The sequence below is a fragment of the Suncus etruscus genome, chromosome 5 (genome assembly GCF_024139225.1).
Source record: "Suncus etruscus isolate mSunEtr1 chromosome 5, mSunEtr1.pri.cur, whole genome shotgun sequence".
Lineage (NCBI taxonomy): Eukaryota > Metazoa > Chordata > Mammalia > Eulipotyphla > Soricidae > Suncus > Suncus etruscus.
In genome coordinates this window covers 131,071,154-131,098,888 of record NC_064852.1, presented here as the reverse complement: position 1 = coordinate 131,098,888, position 27,735 = coordinate 131,071,154, and the positions used below count along the sequence as shown (strand labels likewise).

Here is a 27,735-nt window from a genome sequence, read left to right as displayed (position 1 = left end):
ACATAAGTGACTTTCTTTAGGTTTTGTAATTTAATTCCTCCTCCATGGTTCCTTCTCTGGTGGTTGGTTTTTGTGCTGGTTGTTGTTAAGACTGGAGTATGTATACTTGATTCTGTTGCTCTCGGGAATACATTTTATTGAGATGTCCCAGAGTGCACAGACTGGTGGTGTGGTGGTGCCAGGGAGCCCCTGTAGTCACACTTGGCTATGGAATGGTATTAGAGACTAGATTTGGGGCCTTCTGCCTGACAATAGTACATTTACCATTCAGCCATAATCCTGGCTTTCTGGTTGTGTTACTTTAAAATGTGATATGCTACGTCAAAGTAGGAAGAAAAATCAAGTCTTTGTCTTTTTGCTTTAAGAAAGGGTATTAATTAGGTCAAGATCAGAACTGAGCAGAGCAAGAGAGACATTTATTTTAAGAGAGTTATTGCTGGGGCCTGAGCAGTGGTGCAAATGGTGGGGCGTTTGCCTTGCACTTGCTAACTTAGGACAGACCGTGGTTTGATCCCCCAGCATCCCATATGGTCCCCCAAGCCAGGAGTGATTTCTGAGGCATAGCCAGAAATAACCCCTGAGCATCACCAGATGTCCCCCCCTCCAAAAAAAAAAGAAAGGAGTTATTGCTTTCCTTAGCCCAAATAGAGGCCTCATGGTTTCAGAGGAGGAGGAGACAAGCAGAACCAAAAACCCAAGTATATCCAAAAGGCTGAATACTAGGGTAAATGTCATAAGGGGCAGGTTTGTTGTGAATGAGGAGGTGTGAGAAACAATCCTCAAGGTGTCTACACCATGCAGGTGAAGACTAGCTGGACCTGCTCTAAAGCCAAGCAACCAGTGGATCAGTGCTCAGGAGGAGGGCTCTTGTAGAAGTGATGTCAGAGTGGGTGTTGATGGTGTTGAGGTTGGGCTGGCGGTGGATTTAGACTGCCGGTAACTTGAATAGAAAAGAAGAGTGAAAGAGACATCAGAGGATGACTTACAGATGGAGACATTCAAAGGGAAAAGACCTCCCCTGTTACTGAGTGAAATTGCATATTAGTTTTTTGCATAAAAATGCAATAAACATGCTTGAGATGCTTCCTTTATGAGATCATGACCTTCATTCAAAGCTAGACAAGAAAGAACAGAGAATACAAAGTGTTGTAATTCTCAGAGGATTATTGTTCCTTTCGAGGCTCTTGTTCAGGGATTGTCCTAGAACACCCCTTTGCCCTTGCAGAATAGGGATGCCTCCCACTGACCTTTTCTGGTTTAAAAGGAGCCACATTCTTCAGAGTTTTTGAGTGTGAATAAATGCCTTTTGGTATGGAAACAATTATAAAAGGATTTTGCTTATGTTTGAAATTTAGTAGAAATTCTAATTTGGATTTTAGAAGATATAAAATGAAATAGAGGATAAGTATCCAGATAATTCAAATTTTTTTTTATTATTGTTGTTGTTTTGGGCCAAACCTGCAGCTTACTCCTGACTTTAAATTCAGACATTACCCCTAGCAGTGTAAGGGATTTTATGGGATGCCCGGGATCTAACCCAGGTTAGCTGCATGCAAGGCAAGCATCCTGACCCCTGTACTATCTGACCAACTCCAGTTTAGTTTTAATCCACGAGTGCTAAACTATTTGAGTAAAAAGAAAATAATAAATTATTTCTCTTTTAAAGGACATTTTTTTACTCACACACTTCTTTCTTAACTTTTTTTACATACCTCTAGCCCAGATAAAAAAGGATTTTTTTTTAACAAGTCAGAGTTAATAACATGAGTATGACAGGGTTCAGGATGCAGCGCCTCAAAAATGTGGCACATTGTCATATTGAATATTTCAAGCTGAAGGAATCTGAGAAACGTCAGTGAAGGGATCACTCTCTGACCTTCCCAAACATAGTCACAAAGTCTATATGTACAACATGCTCTATCTATGCCTGCAAGAAAGGAGCATTCTTGTTTCTAAGACAAGGGCCATAGGGAGGAATTAGAATGATCTTGCTGAGTTTCTCTCAGTTGAAATCCAGAGCTCATAGTCTTTGAGCATATCTTCCTAATACTTGTAACTTCTTTAATCCTAACATTAAAACTTGCAAGTTAACTCATTCCTCAGGGTCTTCCTTTCTCAGTGAAGATTTCTGTGTCGCTAAAATTTATATAACATCAAGGTGTTTGCTTCTGTCTTATTAATCTTTCTTTTGTTACAGAGATCCCCAGTCCAGAGCTTAAAAGGATAGAGGAAAAAAGTATTTTTCATCCTCACATAGATAGCATTTACAGAGGACTTATATCAATGTGTAAGTATTAAGCTAAATGTTTTTTAATGTATTAATCGTTAAAAACTTGTCTGAGGCTTGTTAAAAAGTTAACTGAGGCCTATTAAAATTTTATTTATTTTGTTTTCATACTATTATTCTTTTTAAGACTTGCAATAGAATAATAGTCACACATTTAAGGTTATTAAAATATGAACAAATGAATATGGCAGTGATTCACTTCCTTACTATATACAAAATTCTTACCTATCAATAAGAAAAGAAAATTAAAATACATAAAAAAATGAATAAAAATTTCAGAGACCAAGGAAACATAAATAGCCAACAAATAGGTACATTTAACGTTGCTCATAATGAATTACTAAAATAAAGTGTTACAACTATAATAATTTCCTTCAGTTAAAGTTTACTTAATCGCAGTCCACAATCTAGCAGATAGAAAGTAGTCCTGAGGAACTGTTCAAAATGATTGATTTTATAGATAAGAGGGAATAGGAACAAGGATGTTATAGTAGACAATAATAGAAGAGAAGAAAACCACATTGCTTGTTTATACTAAGGTTATCTTCCTCCATTTTTCTGACTGTGTTATCAATCTTTGTGCCCCACTGCCCTATAGTATTTTTATATTGTGTTTTCCCCCATCACAGACACCCCATTCATGGAGTTTTTACCACATTCATCCATGTTGGAAAATGGAGAGGTTGCGTTAAGAAATGCAGGGCTCATGGGGCCGGTGAGGTGGCGCTAGAGATAAGATGTCTGCCTTGCAAGCGCTAGCCAAGGAAGGACTGCGACCACGGTTTGATCCCGCAGCGTCCCATATGGTCCCCCCAAGCCAGGGACAATTTCTGAGCGCTTAGCCAGGAGTAACCCCTGAGCATCAAACGGGTGTGGCCAGAAAAAAAAAAAAGGAAACAAGAAATGCAGGGCTCTGCCAGGCAGATAATCTAGCATGTGTCAATCAGGTGATTCTTGGTTGCCAATTAGGCCTCCACTTTGATGAGAGTCAAAACTGTAATTAATTATTTAATTGGGGGTCCAGGGTATGGCCTAAGTAGACACCATTTGGGGTCTGTAATCTTTTTTTAAAACAGGCTCCATAATTAGCAAACTATAGACCAAGCAGGTAATTTGATGAAAAACAAAGTATCTTTTGGGCTAGAGAAACAAAAACGGATTAAGGTGTTTACCTTGATGACAGTGTCCTTGGCTTGGTCTCCCTGAGGATAAAACCAGGAGTAAGGCCTGAGCATTACTGGGTGTGCTTCCCCTGCAAACAGAAAAGAATAAATAAAAGTAGAGCAAGCAATTCTTGGGGTTATGTTATTTACATGACTATATGTGTTTTAGAGATATTAATAATTTCTTCTTCATTGCCATACCTCAGAAGCATTAATAATACTTCTTCATTGCCATACTTCAGCCACCCATGTAGTAGTTCTGATCTAAAACTCCAGAACATTCCATTGAACAATTTAACCTATCCTCCCTATTATCTCTTTGGCAATTTTATTTCTGGGGTCACAGAGTTTATGGGTTTGTTCCACTGATGTTTTATGCTCTTATGTTGTGCTTTGCTTCTCTATCCAGCATATGAAAAAATCAATCTGCTAGTTGTCTTTTATTCTTTTGACTTATTTTACTTAACATGACCCTGTTCAAGTTGCAACCTGTAACAAAGGGCAAGATTTTATTTCTTCTTATATCTAAGTAGTATTGTTCCTTTATGATTACCACGGATTATTTATCCATTCATCTGTCTTTGAGCCCTTGAATTGTTTCCATTTCTTGGCCCTTACAAATAGCACTCTACTAAAAGAGGTATGCTTACGTCTTTTCAGATTAGTATTTTTGTATTTTTTGGAAGAGTTACCTGCAAGTGGAATTACTAGGTTATATATTAGTGTAGGTGTACCTATCTGAGACCCGCCCATTTCTGGGAGGGGTCTTGGAATAGGTAGATAAATAAGCCTTTGAGCGAAGGGATTAGGCCGGTTTGCCCTGCTGGGCTCTCTGGCTTTTGGGTCTCTGCGTTCTGGTCTTTGACCAGCATGGAGCCCAAAGGGAGATGGCTGAAAGGAGTTAAGATGCAGAAAGGAGTTAAGATGCTGGGCCAAAAATAACTAGTGCTTGAAAGGTTATGAGATAGGCCACACACATGTGGTGAATAGGGCATAAATAAAGTTGATGCTTCCTGATGCCTGTCTCTGGATGAGTCTGATTCCACCGTTCACCTGGGCCTGGGACCCGCCGGCTGGATGGGGGTTGTGGAGCCACGTGGCTTGGGATGGCATCCTTAACCATCCAGCCCCATCCTTTAATTATTTGATTCAACATATTAGGTCTACCTAATATACCTATTTTATTAAATAGCCATAATGTTTTCCATAGATACTGAACCAATTTACATTCTCATCAATAGCAGGTAGGGTTCCTTTTGTCCTTCCAACATGTGTATTATGTGAGTTGGTAGCTAATGGTCATTTTTATTTACATTTTCCTGATAATAAATGAATAAAAGTTTTTTTTTCCCATGGACCGATTGGCCATCTGTCTTCTTTTGTGAAATGTATGTTCAGCTCTTTTCCCTATTTCTTGATGGGGTTGCTCATTTTAATGAGCTTTGTGAGTACTTTAAATATCTTGGGTGTTATCCCTTTGTCAGTTGTATAGTGTGCAAACAATTTTCTCCCATTTAGTTCTAAGAAAAAAGTTGTTTAGTTCCATTTACAATACATGAAGAAAAGTTAAGTGTCTAAAAGTAAAAGACTTGTGCTCTTAAAGTAGTACATCATTGTCAAGAATATAAGATATAGAGAGATATAAAGCTATTCAATGCTTATAGATAAGAAGAGTTAATCCTGAATAACCATTAGTTTTGGGGGACATGGCTTAATGTAGAGCACTTGCTTTGCAAACAAAGGCTGAATTCCTGCACTGTCCTATATCACTGAGTATAATTGTCAGTGATATAGTATTTGATCTTAGGGTCCAACTTTGTGATCCCTGGTCAGCTTACAACTCTATACAAGACCTATAGACATTCCAATACTGACCACAACATGAGAAGGAAAGTTAAATAAAACAAACCAAAAAGAAAAAAAAGAAAGTATCACTTCAAAAGACAAATTTCTAAACGGGAGAAAGTTAATTTTGTTTGTCTTAATGTTTAAAAATAATAAGGCAGAGATTTTCAAAAGTAGACTCTTGGCATGCCACTTTATTGTATTCATTTTTGTTTATAATTTTTTGTGGAGTCTAGAATTTTCTATGTGTAAAATCATATTGTCTGCATAGTAATGATTTTATTAGTTTTCCAGTGAATATGTATTTTATTTTATATGCTTATAAATTTTGCTACCTCAAAATAAATTTAACAAAGAAGGCTGAAAAAGTTAAATGGAAAAAATTTCAGGACATTTTAGAGATGCAGCACGAGAGAGAGAACATGGAAAGACATTTCATGTTCATGAAGAGGTAGAATTAATATTATCCAGATATTAATCTTTTCAGAAAAAATACACAGACTACAATTCTTTTTTTTTTTTTGGTTTTTGGGCCACACCCGGCGGTGCTCAGGGGTTACTCCTGGCTATCTGCTCAGAAATAGCTCCTGGCAGGCACGGGGGACCATATGGGACACCGGGATTCGAACCAACCACCTTTGGTCCTGGATCGGCTGCTTGCAAGGCAAACACCGCTGTGCTATCTCTCCGGGCCCAGACTACAATTCTTTTTTTTTTTTTTTTTTTTGGTTTTTGGGCCACACCCGGTGACGCCCGGGTTACTCCTGGCTATGCGCTCAGAAGTCGCTCCTGGCTTGGGGGACCATATGGGACGCCGGGGGATCGAACCGCGGTCCGTCCTAGGCTAGCGCAGGCAAGGCAGGCACCTTACCTCTAGCGCCACCGCCCGGCCCCCAGACTACAATTCTTAATAAAATTCCATGTAACAACAAAATGTTCTATGTAACAACAAAAATGCTAACGTTCATATGTGGTAATGAAATATTTGGAATAGTTAAAGGAAGCTTATCAAAAAGGGAAGATAACTGGAATCATCATACTGTCTTGAAATTATGTTATAAAGTAGAAGTAATTTAAACAGTACATTATTAGAATAAAAGTTGACACAGAAATCAATGGAATAGAGTAGAAAGTTCAGAAATAAAGCCACACATGCACTAACTTAATCTAGGACAAAGGAGCATGGCAGTATAATGGAAAAAGGAAAAATCTCTAATCTAATGATACTGGGAAAAATGACTAGAAACAGCAAACATAAATATATGAAAATATAAAGTGCATTGTTTTTTTGGGGGGGTTGGTTTTTGGTTTTTGGGTCACACCCAGCAGCGCTCAGGGGTTAATTCTGGCTCTCTGCTCAGAAATTGCTCCTGGCAGGCACAGGGGACCATATAGGATGCCGGGTTTCGAACCACCGTCCTTCTGCATGCAAGGCAAATGCCTTACCCCCATGCTATCTCTCTGGCCCCAAGTGCATTGTTTTTTAACTTTACAAATAAAAGCATTTAGGAGATTCTGTGGAGATAGTGACAGTGTTAAGTACTACAAGAAATATACACATCCCAGATATGGCTTAGACGACTACATTTTCTCTCAAGCTTTGCTGGTGTAATCCTGGTGACCCCAGTCTATATCATCTGGCTCTGGAGGACCCAGAGCACTGCTGAGGGGGCTCTGGTGATCCCTAGACTTGTAGAGTGTGGGTTGCACAGCATCCCCAACCCTAGTACTGAACCTCTGGTCTAGTTGGTTGAGTATCAGTGGAAATGATGCCCAGGTACTTTTGAGTATCATGTAGGGGAGCCTTCCAGAAAAATTCAGAATGCATCAAAAGCCTTGATGAAAACCTGAATCCATGAAATACATAGAAGTAAACATAAGTGATACAAGTTTTCTTTAAGAACTGAATCTCAGCAGCAAGAGAAATAGCAGCAAAAATAAATCAAGTAAAGCAGTGTCTACAAAGTGAAAGAAATAATCAGCAGGATGAAAAGAACAGCCTACTGAATAGAAGATATTTGTACATCATGTATCTGATGAGGAACTAAGATCTAAATTATGTAAAGAATTCATGATTTAGCAACAGAAAAACTAACAACTCAGATAAAAAATGTACAGAAGTGGGCCACAGAGATAGCACAGGGTTAAGGCACAAATTTTGCAAGCAATGAACTCTGGTTTGATTGTTGTGCTGTGCCCATTCTCCTGAGCAGCTCCAGTAGTAAATCCTATGGAGAGAGCTGGAAGTAAGCCCTGAACACTGCTGGATGTTACCTAAAAAAACAAAACAATAACCAAGCCATTAAAACTGATCAGAAGCAATCCAGGGTTGTGATTTGGGGTAGAGAGTCCTGCCCTGCATGTGTGAAGCAGTAGTGATTTCTAGGACCATCCCACATAGAGGAGTATAGTCTCCTGACCTGCCACTGGGATTCCAGGTTCTATAAGAATTCTGCCTCCTATAGTCAGACTCTGTAGTCAGGTGGGAGAACACTGCAGCCAAATGTGCTGCATCTCCATGTAAGCTCCGATAAATCAGTATATAGCTTCTGGAAATAGCAAGGACTATAACAACAAAAAAGGAATGGATTAGATCAACTCTAGGGCTTTATGTGTGCAAGGCTAGTGCTCTATCACTGAGCTACATTTTTTGCTCAGCACCTCATTATTAGAGAATATATAAGAATATATATGTAATATATAATAACATATAAGAATAAAGAAATATCCTCACTTACCTCTCTGAAAAAATGCTGTGCATCAAAAACAAAATACAAACAACAACAAAAAAACTCCCCCAAAGCCTCGTTAACACAAAGTATTGGCAAAGGTTTCTACTGAATGAGTAATATTCAGTGTTGGTGAAATATAAATGTCACAAGTTCTCTGAAGCTTTAAAAAAGATTTTGCCACACCTGGCAGTGCTCAGGGATCACTTCTGAGAGTGCTAAGGAACCATATACAGTGGTAGAGATCAATCTTGGGTTAACTGTATGCCTGACAAGTGTTTTACCCACCCTTCTGTTTCTCCTGCCAAAGTTTATTCCAAGAATTAAACGTCACAGTACCAGTTGAGGGCTGGAAAGATAACAACCAAGGTTAATGTACTTGCCCTGCACACAGCCAATTCTGCTTTGTTCACAGACCACATATATTCCCTGAGCACAGGGAGGAGTGATCCCAGAGAACAGAACTAGAAATAAGCCCTGGACAATGATGGTTGTGACCCAAACACCAGGAAAAATAAAAACAACTCAAAACTACCAAATGATCCAACACTCCTACTTTTGTTATATGAAGAATAAAAGATCATTAGCTGAAAGAATTACTCGTACCAAAGTGTTTACTGCAGCATTATTTACAGTTACTAACATGTGCAGAAATCTGATCTGTTCATTGATAGGATATAGAATCTATTACATTGACCCAGTGGACTAGTAGATAAATAATCGATTTACATTGATATATTGGACTATTCAGCTATATAGAAAGACAAGCTTTTATTATTTGGAGAAAAAATGGAGAGAATTATAGGTGAAAATTTTGCAAGAGAGAGAAAAATATTGGGTAATTTCACTTATTATTTTACTGCAATATAAAAAACAAAGGAGATGAACAGATAAAATAAAAGCAAAGGGGAAAAGAAGAGATGAGGTTAAGGGGGTCACATGGATGATACTCTTTCTTTTTTTTTCCTTGCTCCTTTTTCTATTTTTTGTTTTTTTTAAATTTTGGGCCATGGCCAGGCCTGGTGGTGCTCAGGACTACTCTTGGCTCTGTACTGAAAGATAATTCCTTTTGAGGATCAGGGGATCAAATAAGAGTGCTGTGGATTGAACTCTGGTTGTTTTCTGCTGTACCATCTCTTTGGTCCCAAGTATTTCGTTCAGTGTCATCAAAACAAAAATTTATATGGTGTTGGGCTCCACACGCCATAATCCCATCCCAGAAAAAGTGAGCAGAGGTTGCCACAGGAAATAAACCAGCTTGAGAGGGTGGAACATGTGTGTGTTTGTGCAGCCTTTTGTCTTGTGGAATGAGAGCACTCAGCCCACCAGAACGGTAGAGTTTGTTAATCACCAAGGCTGGGGAGCAAGGACAAAAGGTCTATCTATAGCCAGTCCAGCCCAGGTAGGCTTTGGATACGTAGATCAAAAGGGTAAGTAGAGAAAATTTCTGTTTTGGGTGAAAATAAGTTTTAGAGTAAACCAATAAATACAGAGAAGCCAGGGAAGATCCTTGCTTTGGGTGAAGCCAAGTTGTAAACTAACAATATGGTAGGAAAAATTTTAGTGACCTAAAATGCTAATGTTTAGCCAGAGTAGAAGCATCAAAGTCTACTAGCAAATCTAAGAAGGAATGAACCAATAAGGAAGTAAGTCTATGAGATTGTGAGTCATAGAAGACATAAAAAATCAGAGGAGAGGAGTGGAGATAATTATCAATAGTACACAGATGGGACAAAAAGTAAAGACACATGATAAAAACAGTTTACGATGACTATTGTATCTATTCTGTCAGCATTACTGGTGTCCATGGCAACAGCAATTTTAGTAGAATTGCATATTTGGGGACTTGTACAGGTATTTTATTTGTTTTTTGGGGTCACACCTGGCAGCGCTCAGGGGTTACTCTTGGCTCTATGCTCAGAAATTGCTCCTGGCAGGCTCGGGACCATATGGGATGCCAGGATTCAAACCACTGTTCTGCATGCAAGGCAAATGCCCTACCTCCATGCTATCTCTCCAGCCCCTTGTACAGGTATTTTAGACAGCATCCAAGAATTGTTTTATTTTTTTCTTATTTTATTTAAATATATGTATGGAAAAGACGAGGTTGAAGAGAGACTGAGAGGTAACTTGCTGTACTAGCAGGAAAGCTTTTTATGAAGGGAAAGATTTTTACTAAACTAAGGCAAGCTTGACAGTTTGTACCATTCATTCATTCTGGGTGGCTAGTAGCGTGGCTAACTGAAGTGGTTAGTCATTCCTCACATCTAACTCTACATATGTGACTTGTCACATACAAGAATGTGGACTTGTCTCTCCTGTTATTGCAAGGAAGAAGGAAAAATGCAAAGTGCAGAAGCATATCAGAAGCCAAGCAATTTTGAGGACCACTTGGAATTGGCAACTTCAATCTCTTAAGTATTCTAAAATTTCCCCTCCTGCATATTCTAAGATACAGTTAAGTATAAAGAAGACAATAGATTTTTTCCCTTTATATTATACAATGGAATGTTTTTATTTTATATCCCAAACCTACAGTGTTGTATTAGCAAGTTGAACTTTTATAGTAACATTTTAGAAGGCTCTGATGGAACTCATTTACTTAAAGCTATTTTGTATACTTCACCATTATATATAGAAAAGTGGGAGTAAAAATAGACATGTCACTGATTAATGTTCACTAATTAGAAGCCAAAACAAAAATATGCTGTGATGTAGTTAAGAATTGATGTGTGTTATTTTGATAGGAAATATTTCAAGATCAGTGGTTGACAGCCTGGGATAAGAAAATAAAAATACAATTTATCAGAGCTAAACAGATGACTACACAATTTTTGAGTATAATAATTACTTTGATAATTCTTGACCATTTAACCAATCTATCATTTATTTTTAGAAATTTTTGGAGTTGGTTTCCCACAGAAAGACAATCTTATTTTTTATGGTTTTTTTTTATTTTCTTTTGTGTTTTTTGTTTGTTTGTTTTGTTTTATTTTTAGCTTAACACCTGCTCAGGAATCACTCTTGGTGGTGCTCAGGAGACCTTATGGGTTGGGGTGCCAGGGATTGAGCCCAGATTAGCCACTTGCATGTGTCTTACCTACTGAGCTATCTTACTGGCCCCCTAAAGTAAAGAGATCTTATGTTGTGTGTGAGAAGATGCTTGAAACAGCGAAATATTAGAAAAGAAAACACACTAGTAGGGGAAGACTAGTAGGGGAAAGGCCCTAGAAATAGAGGACTAGGTCAAAGTTGCATTAGATCTATGTGCTATAACTAATGAAATCTTTACTGTAAAGGATAAAAAGATTGGGCCCGGAGAGATAGCACAGTGGCCTTTGCCTTGCAAGCAGCCGATCCAGGACCAAAGGTGGTTGGTTCGAATCCCGGTGTCCCATATGGTCCCCCGTGCCTGCCAGGAGCTATTTCTTTTTTTTTTTTTTTATAATTTTTTTATTTTGAATTATGAGAATAAAAGATGCAAAGAAAGAGGATAAGGTAAAGTTACAGTGGAAGGACAATCACCCATAACATAATTATCAGAAGTCCCCTTGTTGATATCTTAACTTTGAACTTTCACCAAAGAAAGTTAAGATAAATAAAACAGAATCCATGTGCAATTACTTTGTCCTCAAGTCCCCAGATTGTAGCACATTATAATATTTCTTAACAGCACACAAGGCAATCTAAAGCCATCAAACTTACATAACTCCTTAAACATTAGAGGCATAGTATTTTTTACATTTCCATGTACATGCATATTAGCTTAAGTTAACCTCAAATTTTAAGTGGGTGCGTTTTAAGGATTAGAGTCAAAGGAGCACAGTAAAAACGGTGTTAGAGTGGCAATTGTTGTTTGCATAGGCCCACCAAAATATGAGAGGCATGGAAAGGAATAACCTTGGCCTAAATACAAAGAGATCCTACCCCTGAAGTTTCCTGGCGTAAGACCAGCTCTAGGCCTCAGGAAAGTTATCGTTCGATCCAAGACATTGTCTGTAGTGCCAACACACTTTTTACACAGTCTCTGTTGTTGGTCTCATGTTTCTGTATTAAAGATTCTGGAATCTGCATGTCCTACATTGAAGTCATGATGTGGAGTGCCTTCTCGTTTCACCTCACCATGAAAGGGCAATGCAGGAAGCCCTTTCCTGTAAGCAGGTTGTTGTTGTTAAGTTTTCTCAGTGTTAAGGGAAGTCTCTTTTGAGCAGGACGATGTCTGAGCAGTGGTAGGGTCTTCCGTGGTAGAGGATTGCTTCCAGGTGATGTTATAGACAAACCTCACAATTAAGGGGCAATACAGCAAGTCCTGTCCAGTAAGCAGGTCTTTGTTCTTGTTGTCTTCTCAGTGTTAAGGGGTGTTTCTTTTGAGTAGATGTCAGAGCAGCTGTAGGGTCTTTCCTGGTACAGGAATGCCACCAGGTGATGTTATATACAACCTTGGATGTTTTGTAAATGTCTTCTGTAGATCAAGGGGTGAATGGAGAATGCCCATTCTTCTGAGGCCTGTGCCATGTCTTTATGTCAATGTTCAGGGTGTAAGGTCTCATTGCACTACAAGATTTGTGTGTTCCCATTCTTATTAGATAAGAACTTATTGGTATGTATAGTATTTTTCCATGTTAGTGTGCCTACGCAAACAAGATATAAAGCCACGTGGTGCTATCAGATATATGGGGGCATAAGAACATTTCCAACAAGACCCATGACTTGGTTCAAACATAAGTATTAAACTGAGGGATTCTTTCACACCAAATTCCATATTGAGCAGTTCACAAAGAGAAGATAAAAAACATGGGGGGGATCATCACTGTATAAGAAAGTATTTAGCAAAAGTTATAGCCGTCAAAGAAAACACCCATAAAATGTTGAAAAGATATGTGTCCTTTTTATGCCTTTAAAAATAGTTGGGTGGGTGTTAACTCTAGGGCACCACTTTGGTCTGTGACTTAGGACTCAACAGTACTTAAGTTAGAAAGGGTATAAAAGGAGTAATGATGATAGGAGTTAAAGAAGTTAAAGAGAAATATAAACTTATGAAGGGGTATGCAAAAGGGCAGAGTACAAAATGGACATTCTGCATACATAAAAACATAATTCAATGATAGTGAGTACTATTACAGTTTCTTGTGAGAGTACTATTAAAGTTTCTTGTGAGAGTACTATTACAGTTTCTTGTGAGAGTACTATTAATGTTTCTTGTGAGAGTACTATTAATGTTTCTTGTGAGAGTACTATTAATGTTTCTTGTGCGCGTGGGGGCAATAGCCCCCGCGCGATTTTGAAAATGTAGACTGGACAGAGATTACCAGTGCCAGCCAAACCTCCTCCTGCTAGACTCCCGGCTCCCAGGAAGGAGAGATCCTTCAAGAAGCTGGGAGACCAGAAGCTCAGAGCCCCACCCAGACCCTCCCTAAGGAGCCGCATGGATAGTGGGGGAAGGCCTAGGGTACCTTCAGGCTCCACCAAGGGACCCAACTCACCGGCTTGCCCAGGCGTGTGGCCCGGGGAAGCCCTGGAGATCTGGAGCAAGGCGGCAGAGGGGTGCTGGGGTTACTCAAGTCCTGCACCCCCCCTAGGCCTGGCCAAGCAGGCCTCCGGCATGGCGGGGGCCTGCCAAACCTCCTCCTGCTAGACTCCCGGCTCCCAGGAAGGAGAGATCCTTCAAGAAGCTGGGAGACCAGAAGCTCAGAGCCCCACCCAGACCCTCCCTAAGGAGCCACATGGATAGTGGGGGAAGGCCTAGGGTACCTTCAGGCTCCACCAAGGGACCCAACTCACTGGCTTGCCCAGGCGTGTGGCCCGGGGAAGCCCTGGAGATCTGGAGCAAGGCGGCAGAGGGGTGCTGGGGTTACCCAAGTCCTGCACCCCCCCTAGGCCTGGCCAAGCAGGCCTCCGGCATGGCGGGGGCCTGCCAAACCTCCTTGCCAGGAGCTATTTCTGAGCAGACAGCCAGGAGTAACCCCTGAGCACCGCAGGGTGTGACCCAAAAAACCAAAAAAAAAAAAAACAAGATAAAAAGATTATTGGCTATGAAGAATTCAAACTGTGTTGTAAGAGAGTGGGGGAAATTTAGTAAAGGGGGAGAAAAGGAGAGAAGAAAGGGAAGAGGAGAGAAGGAATGGGGAGAGAGAGAATTCCGGTTTATTAACTGAGATAGTTAACATTAACCCCTTCATGAGCTCCCCACATACTGTCTCAAAGGCACAGTTTCAAGTAATATCAAGATAGAGTTTAAGATGAGCTCTAGGGTGATAGTTCGTAGCTCCTGGAATTGCACTGAATTCTTTTTGAAAGGGAGTGAAATTATTACACAAGTTTTGTCTTATATATTTGCAGATATTTTTCCCAATTATGTACTCAAAGTTTCTATTTTTATATACTCATTGAGTACTATTAAATGATTGTTTTGCATTTTAGGGTATTTATTATATTAAACAAACACGTTGACCATCTATTCATTATAGTTCTGCATGCATGCGGTATTGGAAAGAGCCTGAGCTTTGGCCTCTAGAAAGAGAATTGGCTATTTATAAAGTGTGTTCTCTTCATTGGGAAAATTAATAGCACATTGCTTTGTTTGCTTAACCTGCGGAGATAATAACTTAAAGTAGGATTATTCCATTGTAAAACAGTAATTGGTGGGCTGTAAGATCACACAGCATGTAAGGCATTTGTTTTGCAAGTGGCAAACCCTGGTTTGATAACCAGTTACTAACTTTTTTTCAGTTTTTTTTTAGTTAAAACCTGATGTTTTATGGATTGAGAAAATTTCAGTATATATAACCTAATAAAATAATGTTTGATACAAAAATAATAACATAAAATGAGGAATCCTAAAACTATGCATAAAAATTATTATTAGCTTTTTAGTGTATGCATATCATTATTTTTTCTTTAGTTGTGCAAACAATGTGCTGCTGAAACTAATTTCAGTGTACTATAGCATAGGGGCTGGAAATGTTAGTACAGCTGGTAGGGTACTTGACTTGCATGAGCAGACTAGACTAGAGTTTAACTCCCGGCATCCCATATATTCTTGAACACCTTCTACCATCATTCTCCAAAAAGTATGTCAGCATATATAAGAAAAATATAAATGTTACTGATCATTTTGATAATGTCTTCCTTAACTAAAAATGAAAGTGAGGCATTTGCTGTATAAAACTTTGGCATTTGACTAGGGTTTTATTTTTATTCTTTTTTTTTAACATAATAAACTAAAGTTCAGGGGCTGATTTAGGCGTGTTTTCTGATATGGACTCAGAAAGAACTTGAGATGAATTTTAGGGTTATAATTTCATGATTTCAAATCAAGTTAACATTAAAGATAAATGTGGAAAACCTCTGAGCAGAAAATGGTTAATCTTAGGAATAAAATCTTTGGCAGTGATTTCTGTCAGAATCCTGATTCCTCCCCCACCCCCCTCCACAGTAGACAAATGACTGAGGAAAGATGAGCACATTATAAACTGATTGGCACAAATGCCAGCCTGTGCCTCTTTGCTTTAGCTCACTCAGCACTCAAAAAGACATGGTTCACTTTTCAGTTTCATAGTAGTGCTCTTGATTTACTAGAAGCCTCAAATGTGAAGTATATAGACCATTATTTTTTGTGTGCATATTTTAGCAGCCATAGGTGACTGGGCTTCATCTTATTCCAGTTATGGGAAGAGGCTGAGTCTTTGAGTCATTTTTTGAAATCTCTATATTCTTTTTTTTTTTTTTTTTTTTGGTTTTTGGGCCACACCCGGTGACGCTCAGGGGTTACTCCTGGCTATGCGCTCAGAAGTTGCTCCTGGCTTGGGGGACCATATGGGATGCCGGGGGATCGAACTGCGGTCCGTCCTAGGCTAGCGCAGATAAGGCAGGCACCTTACCTCCAGCGCCACCGTCCGGCCCCGAAATCTCTATATTCTTAAAATAACTTGGACTTTTCTTCAGGTTTAATATTTAAAATAACTTCTTTCAAGGATTTAAGAATAACTTGGGATTTGTTTTGTAAATTTTCACATTAAGATGATTGTTACAGAAAAAAATATTAGAAGTGAATTTTCCTTAGCAATAAAATTATGATCTAACAAAAAATGAGCTTTTAGCCATTGTTTCATAACACTTATAAAGGAAATGATCTTCTCCTGGTTAAAATCTGAAAAAGAAATACCATAGTAAAAGAAAAAATGTTGGTAAGATAAACGAGGAGAAACAAAACCACAAAACAGAACTACATTGGGCCTATTTCCTTTTTCCTGATATATCAAATGGGCTAAACCTTTGCAGGAAATAATGAGGTGATATATATAGTGTCTGGGACTGTGGAAGACCCCAGATGGTTTGTTGAAGATTTACTGAGATACAGATGAACTGTCCCTCTACCAGATGTTTCCATGTTATGTAATCTTGCTTCTAGCTCTCTCCTTAATGAAGGGATTTTAGGGGAGATTACTTCGCTTCCTTGGAATGTTTAGAGTTCACACTGTCTCTTTCAGGTCTTGAAAGCTGGCAGCCTCAAAATTCTTGTGTTCCTTATGAGCCCTCTAGGAGCTTTTTGAAGATCAAAATGGAATTAGTTAATGTTCCAATTGTTACATGACTGTTTTTGAAATTGCTGTTTTTCCACATTCTGAATCTACAAGCATTTATTTACTTATTTATTGTGTGTATAACTTCCTGTAGTACGGCTTTTATATTTGAAAGAAATATTAAATTATTCAGATTACAACCTACTGTGTGAAAGAAACGTTTTACATTGAATCAAGGTTGCTTATTAAGTAGGGATGTTCTTTCACAAAATCTGTTTGGAGAATGACTGAGTTGCTCTGGCTTAGGACCACCATAGAATCGCTTCTCGGCCTTTTGGCTAAGATCAAGTGTAGGACCACCATAGAAAAATACTTAATATAGTTTGTTATTTGAAATATGAATAAAAATGTTTTGGGGACGTGAGAGGGTATGTAGCACAACATCTTATACTAATGAAACCCTGGCCTCAATTTCCACCACTGCCACCACTATCACCACCAAAAAAAAATCTAGATATAATTTTTATAATAACTGAAATTTATATGGGCTGATAAGTCTTCTGAAATAATATTTGTGAATTAAAGAGAAAATAATTCATACTTACTATAGGTATTAAAGTGCATTTTGTCATGTTGACATTAATTTGTTTAAAATACCTCTTAGACCAAGGATTGGGGTGTCTTTTGACAAACCCTGAAATGCTTATTCATTTTCTGGAAATACAGTATGAATATGGAAACAAAACCCCCCAAATTAAAGTTGTGTTAAGCCAGACTAACCAATTCTCTACATGACTACATTATATTGGGTATAATTTTGTATTATTCTTATCACAGATCTTGTTAAATACTTAGCAAATTGGTTCAATGAAATAATTTTAATATATGGTTTATCTACTTCTATATTTATCATCTACTTCTTAGGTGGAGAGGGCTTTTCTTGGGAACTAAGAATTGGGTCCATGTTTGGGCTCTTCACATTCTTTTTTGCTGGCCTTTTCTTCTTAATTTCCTTTAAGCAGCACTGCTCAAAAAGCCAACCTAACAAGCACGAACAATGACCTCAATGGCATAATTATTTACCCATATCATCACCTCAAAATTGAGATCCCGGTTCCAAATGGAATGTCCAATTTACAATAGGCCATCTCCCCCAAGTAGTGCAAAACACTTCAGAAATACAAAGTGCTTTCTCCACTCACTTTCTTTGGCCTGTGTTCCATTATTTCAATGACCTGTCAGAGGTTCCCAAATTGATTCAATTTTTGGACCCATTTCAGAAAATAAATGAATAGATAAATTAATAACTCAGCACCCCCTGGAAAACTACCATTTTTAAGCAGATGATGCCTCTAACCTTACAAGTGCACCCCTACCTTTTAGTAAACCTCAGGGGTTATTATCTCCAACTCCACCAAAAATAACAATTCTAGATATAACCTTTATAATAACTGAAATTTATATGGGGTGATAAGTTTTCTGAAATAATATTTGTGAATTAAAGAGAAAAAAATTTCATACTTAGTATAGATATTAAAATGCATTTTGCCATGTTGACATTCACTTATTTAAAAGACTTTTCAGATACTATTTTATATATGCTAAACACTGAGTTAGCAATCTATTATGGAACTCACAAGTTTAATATGTTTGCTGCAAGTGAAACATTTTTGTAGTCTCATTCATTTGAATTAGTCCTACAGAAACAAAAACATTGTTTTGGAGAAAATTTATATTTTTTATTTTCAATGAGGCATTATTCAATTTCTAGATTGTGTGGTATTAGTCCTTTGACCTTCACTTACCACCTTGGACCATTGTTACATTTCTCTGCATGTTTATCTGTTAATGTACTATGGCTGTGTATTTTATCTTCTCAAACACAGTAATAACAAGGAAAAAAACCACTAACTTTTCACTTCTAAAACAAAAGAGATGAAGATATTTACAATAAAAGTATGGTACTAAATTAGGAAACATGAAATAAGAGATAAGGAAGACCTAAATTTAGAAGATAAACAAGAAGTTAGAGAAGAATGTATTGGAGTGATATTTAATATATAGGATTGCTGGCTGATGGGATAAACATTTTATAAGGAGAAGGAAGTCAAGAGTTATTGAAGACTTGACAACTAGACAAAGTTTATTATACCTTTCTGAGGACTTCATTTCTGAAATTAGAATATTTAGAGATTTAATTAAATAGAAATTGTATTTTGACAAAATATACTACAACTTGGGCCCAGAGTGATAGTCCAGTGGGTAGGAAGTTGGCCTTGGGGTTTGATATCCCATCTGTTCCCTTGAGTACTGCAAGTAGTGATTCCTGAGTGTGGAGACCAGGAGTCACCCTGAGCAGTGCTGACTGTTGCACAAATAACAACAACCAAATATACCATAAGCGTATGTAGTTGATATAGTCAACTTTAATTGTTCATTAAGTATATTTTAAGAAATGTTAGTAACTTAAGAGAAAAATAAGGGGACTGGAGCAACAGTACAGCAGTAGGGCTTTTGCTTTGCATGCTGCTGATACAGGATGGATTCGGGTTTGATCCCCAGCACCCCATTTGGTTCCTAAGCCTGCCAGGAGTAATTTCTGAGTGCAGAGCCAGGCATAACCTCTGAGCTCCACCATTGTGGCCCCAAAACAAAAGCAAAAGAGAAAAATAGTCAATATCACTAAATTGTAACACAATTACATGCTTTTTTAAAATTTAGAATAACTGCATGAATTTGGTTTTATATCTTGAAGAATATTAAAGATGTTTTCCATGTCATAATGCAACTTGTCAAAATATGTGTTGAAAGATGCCACTAATAAAATATGGAACTAAGAAGTAAGCACTTCTGGAAAAGTTGAACAGGACACTGATTTTTGTGATACATAATATGTCTGATCATATAAGTGTATATTTTAAGTAAATGTTTTTATAAAAATATACACTATATATTAGCATTGCATTAAACATACTAGTAGATTTATGTTATTATGGCAAAATGACAAATAGATGCTGTACAGAAGATTATATAAGAATAAGAAAGAAATATTTTTGGGAGACCTAGAGAGATAATACAGTGGGTAGGGCAATTGCCTTGCATATGGTTTAGCTGGGTTCAATCCCCAGCATGCCATATGGTCCCCTGAGCACCACCAGATGTAAATCCTGAGTGCAGAGCCAGAAGTAACTCTTGTGCATCCTTATCAGAATGGCCCTAAACAAACAAAAAGTTTCTGAGAATGAATTATAGTTTCATAAGATTGATTTTATGATAATAGCTTTGTTGCTAGCTTTTATTTATTTTGTCTTTACACTCTGACAAACCATCCTTATGCACCAGTCCAGTTTTTACTTGAAAATCTATTGCAAATTACCTTAATTGATGATGAGAAAAATATATGGTACCTGTCTAATTTTAGTTTGATGATAACAGCAATTTAATTCTTTTATGTTTGCTTGTATGTCAAGAAATAATAAAAATCAGTTATTATTCTAGCCAAGTATAGTTAGTTCTTCTTGCATGTAAACCAAAATGAAAAATAAACAAAGTATTTGTCAACTGTTCAATGACCTTTGTTATCTATGCTATTTCAGTGAATCAGAGTGACCCTAAAAGAAAATCTTAAGTTTATGGAATTCATTTTACAGGTGATATAATCATTTAAGTAATTGTTAAGAGAATTTTTAAGTTTCTAAAAATGCTTTAAATGAACAAATGTTAATAGCTAATTAGTTTTTAGAGAGATGGTGAGCTGTTTTCAGTAAAATTACCTGTGGCAACAATGCCTGTGCCCTTGGCTTTCTGATTTTTTTTGTGAATCCCATATATTGAAATTTAACTCAAAATTAACATTAAGTCAGCCTAAATATCCCTCAATAGATGAATAGAGAAAGATACTGAGAGAGGACTGCAGAGATAGTTCCATGGACTATGTTCTGCATGCAGGAGTCTCAGGTTCAATCCAACTTCCAGTGGTTTCCTGGGACCCCTGTCTTTGTCTTTGGTCTTCTATAGAAACTGTTGGGAGTGAGCACTGAACTAGCAGAAACCTCTGAGCACTGTTGGATGTGGCCCAAAACCAAGAAAAAAAGAAGCTCTGTTAAATGTCTTGTACTGTGATTTTGTGGGACTGATGCTTCTCTTACTTCGTACAAAAAGACCTGTTTTTTTGTTTGTTGTTTGTTTGTTTGTTTGTTTTTGGTACATTCACCAGGCTTGAAAGAAAGGAATTTTGGAGAAAATAAAAAGCTTCTCTCCAACTCTGAACAGGTTTCTTATGCTGCTCTCACTCACTTCTGTTTCAGAAGGGTCATGTTCTTTTAAATGTAAAGTTAGTGCTGCAAAGTTATAGAATCAGTCAGGTTTTTTTTTTTTAATTTTTAAGCACATGATTATAATCATGATTGTAGTTGGGTTTCAATCATAAACAGAAACCCCCTTCATCAGTGCAACAATCCCACCACCAATGTACCCCCTCCCTCCTTTGCCCATATTCATTTTACACTATTTACAATAGCCAGACGCTGGAAACAACCAAGATGCCCTTCAACAGAAGAATGGCTAAAGAAACTGCACTTCATATACACAATGGAATATTATGCAGCCGTTAGAAGATATGAAGTCATGAAATTTTCCTATACATGTATGCACATGGAATCTATTATGCTGAGCGAAATAAGTCAGAGGGAAAGAGTTAGACAGAATAGTCTCACTCATCTATGGTTTTTAAGAAAAATTAAAGACATTATTGTCATAATGCCCAGAGACAATAGAGATGAGGGCTGGAAGGCCCGGCTCACATTATATGAAGCTCACCACAAAGAGTGGTGAGTGCAGTAAAAGAAATAACTATAGTAACAACTATCATGACAATCTTAATGAGTTGGGAAGCAGTCAGTTTCTTTCCCACTACATTTTATTTTGCTTTGTTTTGTTAGGTCACACCTAGCGGTGCTTAAGGGTTACTCCTGGTTCTGCACTCAAATATCATTCCCGGGGGGGGGGGGGGTCTGGGAAATATCTGGGATGCGGTGCACTGAACCTGACAATGCCTGCAAGTCTTTGCACTGCACTATAACTTCAGCTCTCCAACTATCTTTTTAGCCCTAATTTTGAATCTTTTCCTTTGTAAGACTCTGAGTATTTTCTCACTGTAGTTCATTGCAACTTTATATTTGTTTCACACTGGTTAAAAGCTTTCAAAGTTTATTTTTAAAGATAACTTTATCTCTTTTCTGTTTCATTATTCTTATATGTTTCCATTGCTCTTTTATTGGACATAAACTGGAGAATTGTACTTTTAAGAGAATTTACCTTTGCTTTTGCTGTCCATGCTTTTTTTTTTTTTTACATACTCTTTTTGAACATCAGTAGTAACTCATTTTTGTGATCTAAGTTCACATTTTACTTCTCATGTCAGACTTCTTGAGTTTTTTTGACAGTTCATAGAAGGCATATCACCTCCCCTTTCTCTGAACTGACATTGTACTGTTATTTTTTCCTATCTAAATGCAATCTCAATATAGAAGATATGCATGAATTTTAGAGAAGGATATGTATGGTTTCTGCTCTGTTCCCTGTGTAAGGACCCTGAGCAATTGTTCTGTATTATGTATTCTAGCAGTGCCACTCCTTGTATATAAAATTTCAGATTTGGAATAATACTGTTGTGATATTTATTCAAACAATTCTGAAGAAACTCACTGTTTTTGTTACCCACTGGGAAGTAATCTCTTCATCTTATGGAGTGCATAGTTAGTGGATTTTATTTATAAGAAATAAATAAAAAATCACCATTGAAGAGATTATGTGTGTGTGTGTATGCACAAGTCCTTACCATCACTGCTTTCCTAGCTTACCTATTTTTTTTTTGCATCTTTGTGTTCCCATTAAACATAGTTCATTGACTCAGAGCCTTTTTAATTCTTCATACTGTTTTGCACTTTTAAATCATCCAGAGATTAGAGGGTTTTTTCATGTCTTCCTATGATATGATTTTCTTTCTCTGCAGTAAGTTATTAGCCTACCGAAAATAAATAAAACATGTTTGAAAAAGTATAATAAAATAACAACTTGATAGTGTTCAAATAACTGAATTTCATGATTATACCCTTTGAATTTAATATTTCCCTTTTATTCTTTATTGGATTTTCAGTAGACTTTGTTATTACAACATTCATAACGCTGAAAAGTTTCATAGTAGCTTTATTTGAGTTATACTTAGTACAAGGACTAATGAAAAAAATTAGAAAAAGAGGTCTAATGGCATACATTTTTTGACACCTCTCGATCAGGAGTTATTTCCTGGCTTTACACTCAGGAATTAATCCTACTGTGCTCAAAAGATCATAAGGGATGCCTGGGATCAAACCTGGTTCCTCCATGTGCAAGATAAGTGTCCTGTCCTTTGTACTATCTCTCTAGTTTGTGTGTCCTAATTTTAAGACTTTTTGACTTATGTGCTTTTTTTTTTTTTGACATATGCTGCTTTTTACTTTTGTCTTTACTTTTTTACTTTTTGTCTTTGAATTCTTTGGGAAGTTTTTCAAATATATTTTTAATAAATATTAAGGCATCATGATTTATCTAATTATTCATAGTTGAGTTTCAGCAATATAGTGTTTTGACACCAGCCTCACCCCTGCTGTTGGCTTCTGTCCACTATTGTTCAAGTTGTGTTCAGGTGCCCTCCCAACCCCCAGTCTGCCTCCTTGGGATATATTCATACTATTTATGGGTTTTTTTTTTAATCTTATAGTACTTTTTATGTCTATGTTGACCCATCCATTTTTCTTTAAAAAAGTGATTACTCATTTTCTCTCCTCATTTTGATAGGGTTTTGTGTCCTTGTTTTTGTTAAGTATTTTATATATCTTAAATATTAAGCCTTTATTGAATATGTTGTGTGAATAGTTTTTTCTTATTTAGTTGGGTGTTTTAGTTTGAGGTCCATTTTTGGACCTATATGTTCTATCTGCCTATAGTTCTTCAGTGTTTTTAATGGATTTTAGTCTGATTCCAAGATCTTTGATCCACTTTGAATTGACTTTTGTGTAACGTGAATATTTATCCAGTTTTTCTTATTTATATGTGACCATTCAGTTTTCCCAATGCCATTTGCTGAAGGGCCTCTCATTACTTCATGGACTTTTATCTCTTTTGTGAAAAAGTATTATTATCTATTTTGCCAATAAGTGCTTGAGCATAGATCTATTAAATGGCGTATCTCACTAATACATGAGTGCTTATCAAGACTAGTAATAAAATGCTGTGCAGAGTTGTTGATGCCTGTAAATCATTCCCCTTGAAAATTCTTAAAACTAAATCTTTAACAGTATTGGTGGAATGGAGAGACAGATAGAGACAGAGAAGTATAGAGTGAGACAGAAAGTGACAGATATATATGTGTGTGTATATATATGTATATATACATATTCACATAAACACACACATGCACACATATATATGGAGAAAGAGATAAAGAAAGAGGTTCTTAGGGCTTTCTCCTGGATTTGTGCTTAGGGATCATTTTTGGCAGTATTTGGTACACATAAATAGTACCTGGGATTGAACCCATGTCAATTAACTACTTGCAAGATAAGCACTTTACCTGCTCTAATATCTCTTCTTCCCAACGATTTTTTTTTTCTGGTTAAGTTATAGAAACTCTATGAAGATTTGTAGATCAATGGAACTTTTATATGTTCTCTCTCGTTTTGATTAGTTATTTGTAACTAGAGACAAAGAAGCATAGGGTAGTACATTGATTGGATGACATTGGATAACAGTAATTTTCTGTGGGGATAGTCGACTGGGATAGAACTGCTTGATAACTTCATCTCTAAGCACATAATCAAACTTTCATGTTAAAGGAAAAAATTAACATGAAAATTACATTCTGGACACAATGTGTCTCAACTTTCACTCTTCATAGAACTTTGGTTTTCCTGTTGAGACCAATGTTGTTTTGTTTTGCCAGAGATTTCATTATTATTATTATTGCATTGCTCCAAGAATAATGAAATATCTATCTATCTATATATATATATATGTATTCTGTATAGTATTGTAGTAAAATAAAATCCCAAAAGAACCATATTACTTTCTTTTCTGTTTTTTTACTGTATTGGAACTGAATTTTAATATATGCTTACCAATTGAAATGCTGATATACTCCACACAGCTGCTCTGCTTTATTTATTATTAGCTTATTTCTTAAATCTGTAGAATCAGCAAGGCAGTGTCCTAGATCACCTGAAGGGATGTTTGAGGTTGTATATTATATATAAATAAATATATATACATATAAATGTAAAATAGTTTTATTTAAAAAATTTTCTCTAAAGAAGTGTGTGTGAGAGGGAGGGGTATTGTTCAAGAGAGAACCTGGGATTCTGCAGAGTTGGAAAAGCTGAGAGTGTAAGTTCTTAGTCCAGATTCTGGTCTATCTTTATGGTGTAAAACGATCTATAAAGGAAAGGAAAGGAATTACAGATCTCGGATCCAAAAGCAGGTGATCTTCATGTGGAAAATAAACTGGTTTTCTATATTTTATACAATAAATGTCATTTAGAGCTAACATATCAGCATATGTAGTCTGTGAATTTTAAGGGTCAAATAATATTTTAATAGTGAACATTCCATTATTTCTATATCTCTTGTGGAAGATTGCATATTTCACCTATATTGTCATTAATTTTTACCAAAATCTTATGAGATGAATTTGCATTCTTATAGATGAGTTCAAATAAGAGTATTAAAATAGTTTGCCTACTATCTAATAATATCTCGCTGTTTGGCTACTGTGAGATCTTTGATATCATTTAAAGCAGTACACACAGAACCTGAGATATAGTAACCCCTCTATGAATGGATGTTCTGACCTAATACCAATATCCCAGTTACAGCATAGCTGTCTTTCTGCTTGATCTGATTCTAAAATCTGTTGCTGATATTTGATATATTTTGAAATGTAAATAAAAAGAACACTTAATATAGATTTGTTATCATTTTGCATCTGTGTTTTTCATTGCTGAAAAGAAACCAGATGGTAATGACCTTCTGGAATCCGTTGACCTTACTCCCAATGCCGTTTTTTAAATGATTAGGGCGGACACAGTGTTTCATGCTGATGAAACTCTTCCTACAAACTTTGCAACAGATGGTGGTGGGTTGTGTAGACTCAGCACAGTTCTGGCCTGTGCTACCAACTCAGCAGAATTCTGTAGATAAGCAGTTTGCCGATACCAGGTATCACTGTGTACTGGAGAGACTTACCTGTAAAACAAAGTAATATTTTTTTTATTAAAATAGGTCAAGGACTGTAGCTGAACTCCATTCTTTGTACCACATTTTGTGTCAGTTTTCAAAAGCACAGGACCTAAACGCTATTTCACTGTAGTGCCTGTTAGCAAATAGTTTGGTGTCGGATTCCACATAAACCACAAGTTTACCATTTGGAGTGAGACCATTTTTATGAGATGGCACTATATTTTATAAGTGTGTGTGAAGGCAGGATGCCCAGTGTACAGAACATGCAATTGTGAATGCCCTAGGGACTAATGATAGGGAGATGAGATTCCTTTGCTAACAAAGGACTCTTTGTTTCACCGAAATTTTCATCATTTTAACAGCATTATTTGAATCTAAAAATGGACGGACAAGGCCTGCTTTTCTTATGCCTTTAAGATCTTTTAACATGTGGAAACTATTTCTTGGAGAGAAAAGCGTGGTCTTGTTTTCTTAAGGTCCCTTGTAAAATATAATACATTTTATCTGGGATTGATCAGATTATATTTCCAGAGGATGGATTGGGATTGGAGGAATGACTGACTCTGAAGTTAATATATCTTAGTCTTTACCTCTCTTATTTTCTCAGGTAATTCAAAACCCTGAACCTAATATAACATCATCTGTAAGATGTTTCAAATTTAAACAAGTAAGAGAGTAGCAATTGCATTTCTAGCTCTACATGTTATACTTTGTCTAGTGCAAAGTATATTAGATTGGTGGCAAAAAAATTCTGCAATCTAATGGATTGATGAGTTGGAGATATATTTTTGGGTGACCATATTAGCATGAAGTTGTCATTTCTCAGATTAAAGATGATTGAACAGTGGTTATTTCATATGATTGTGGGTGATTATAATTAAGTGTGTAATTAAGTTATTTCTAGAGTCCTGGTAAAGGAAAGTCTTCCAGGAATCCTCCGACTGTTTACTGCACCCAAATAGCAGAGTGGTAAGTGAAAGTAGAACATGACTAGAGAATGGGTTGTGTGTTCCAGCAGGGGTCTTCAAACTTTTTAAACAGGGGGCCAGTTCACTGTCCTTCAGACTGTTGGAGGGCCAGATTATAGTAAAAACAAAAATTATGAACAAATTTCTATGCACACTGCATATATCTTATTTAGAAGTGAAGAAACAAAATGGGAATAAATACAATATGTGGCCCTCGGGCCGTAGTTTGAAGACTCTTGGGAGGGTTGGAGCAATAGCACAGTATCTAGGACAATTTCTTTGCTCGTGACCAACCTAGGTTCAATCCTTGGCATCCCATATATCCCTTGAGCCTGCCAGGAGTAATTTCTGAGTGCAGAGCCAGGAGTAATCCCTGAGCATTGCCGGGTGTGGCCCAAAACAAAACACAAAACAACAGACTGGTGGCCAGTGAGGTAGCGCTAGAGGTAAAGTGTCTGCCTTGCAACCGCTAGCCAAGGAAGGACTGTGGTTCGATCCCCTGGTGTCCCATATGGTCCCTCCAAGCCAGGGGCAATTTCTGAGCACTTAGCCAGGAGTAACCCCTGAGCATCAAACAGGTGTGGCCTGAAAAACCGAAAACAAAAACAAAAACAAAAACAAACAGACTGAAGTAACTGGCACTGGAAACGTAGGAACAATTAAAAATAAGACATTTTGATTGACCTTCATAGAGGAATGATGGGTTGAAGTTTTCATATACCTACACTGAAAATATAAAATCATTTGAAATTTGAAGATATAGCAAAAGTGCATAAGCTAAAGCAAAACAAAGAAAAAAGTGTCAAGCAAGTTCTATAACATACCATATGACAGTTGCTATGATAATTGTCGAATTATTTATATTATTTTGAAATTTCTTGTTTTCTTTTTCTTTGAGAGGAGAAACCTCCCAAGCTGTGTTCAAAAGCCTTAGGGCCCTTCCCTGTG

General features: G+C 37.0%; 1 protein-coding gene and 1 pseudogene across 1 annotated transcript in view; both read left to right on the top strand.

The window, feature by feature from the left end:
* The window catches only part of GULP1 (GULP PTB domain containing engulfment adaptor 1), a 262,846-nt gene that overhangs the window by 7,093 nt on the left and 228,018 nt on the right, over nt 1–27,735 (top strand). The window contains exon 2 of the mRNA XM_049773274.1: nt 2,198–2,287. The gene's annotated coding sequence lies outside the window, so the exon portion shown is untranslated. The remainder of the gene's footprint in view (nt 1–2,197; nt 2,288–27,735) is intronic.
* On the top strand, nt 16,865–16,959 carry LOC126010369 (uncharacterized; annotated as a pseudogene).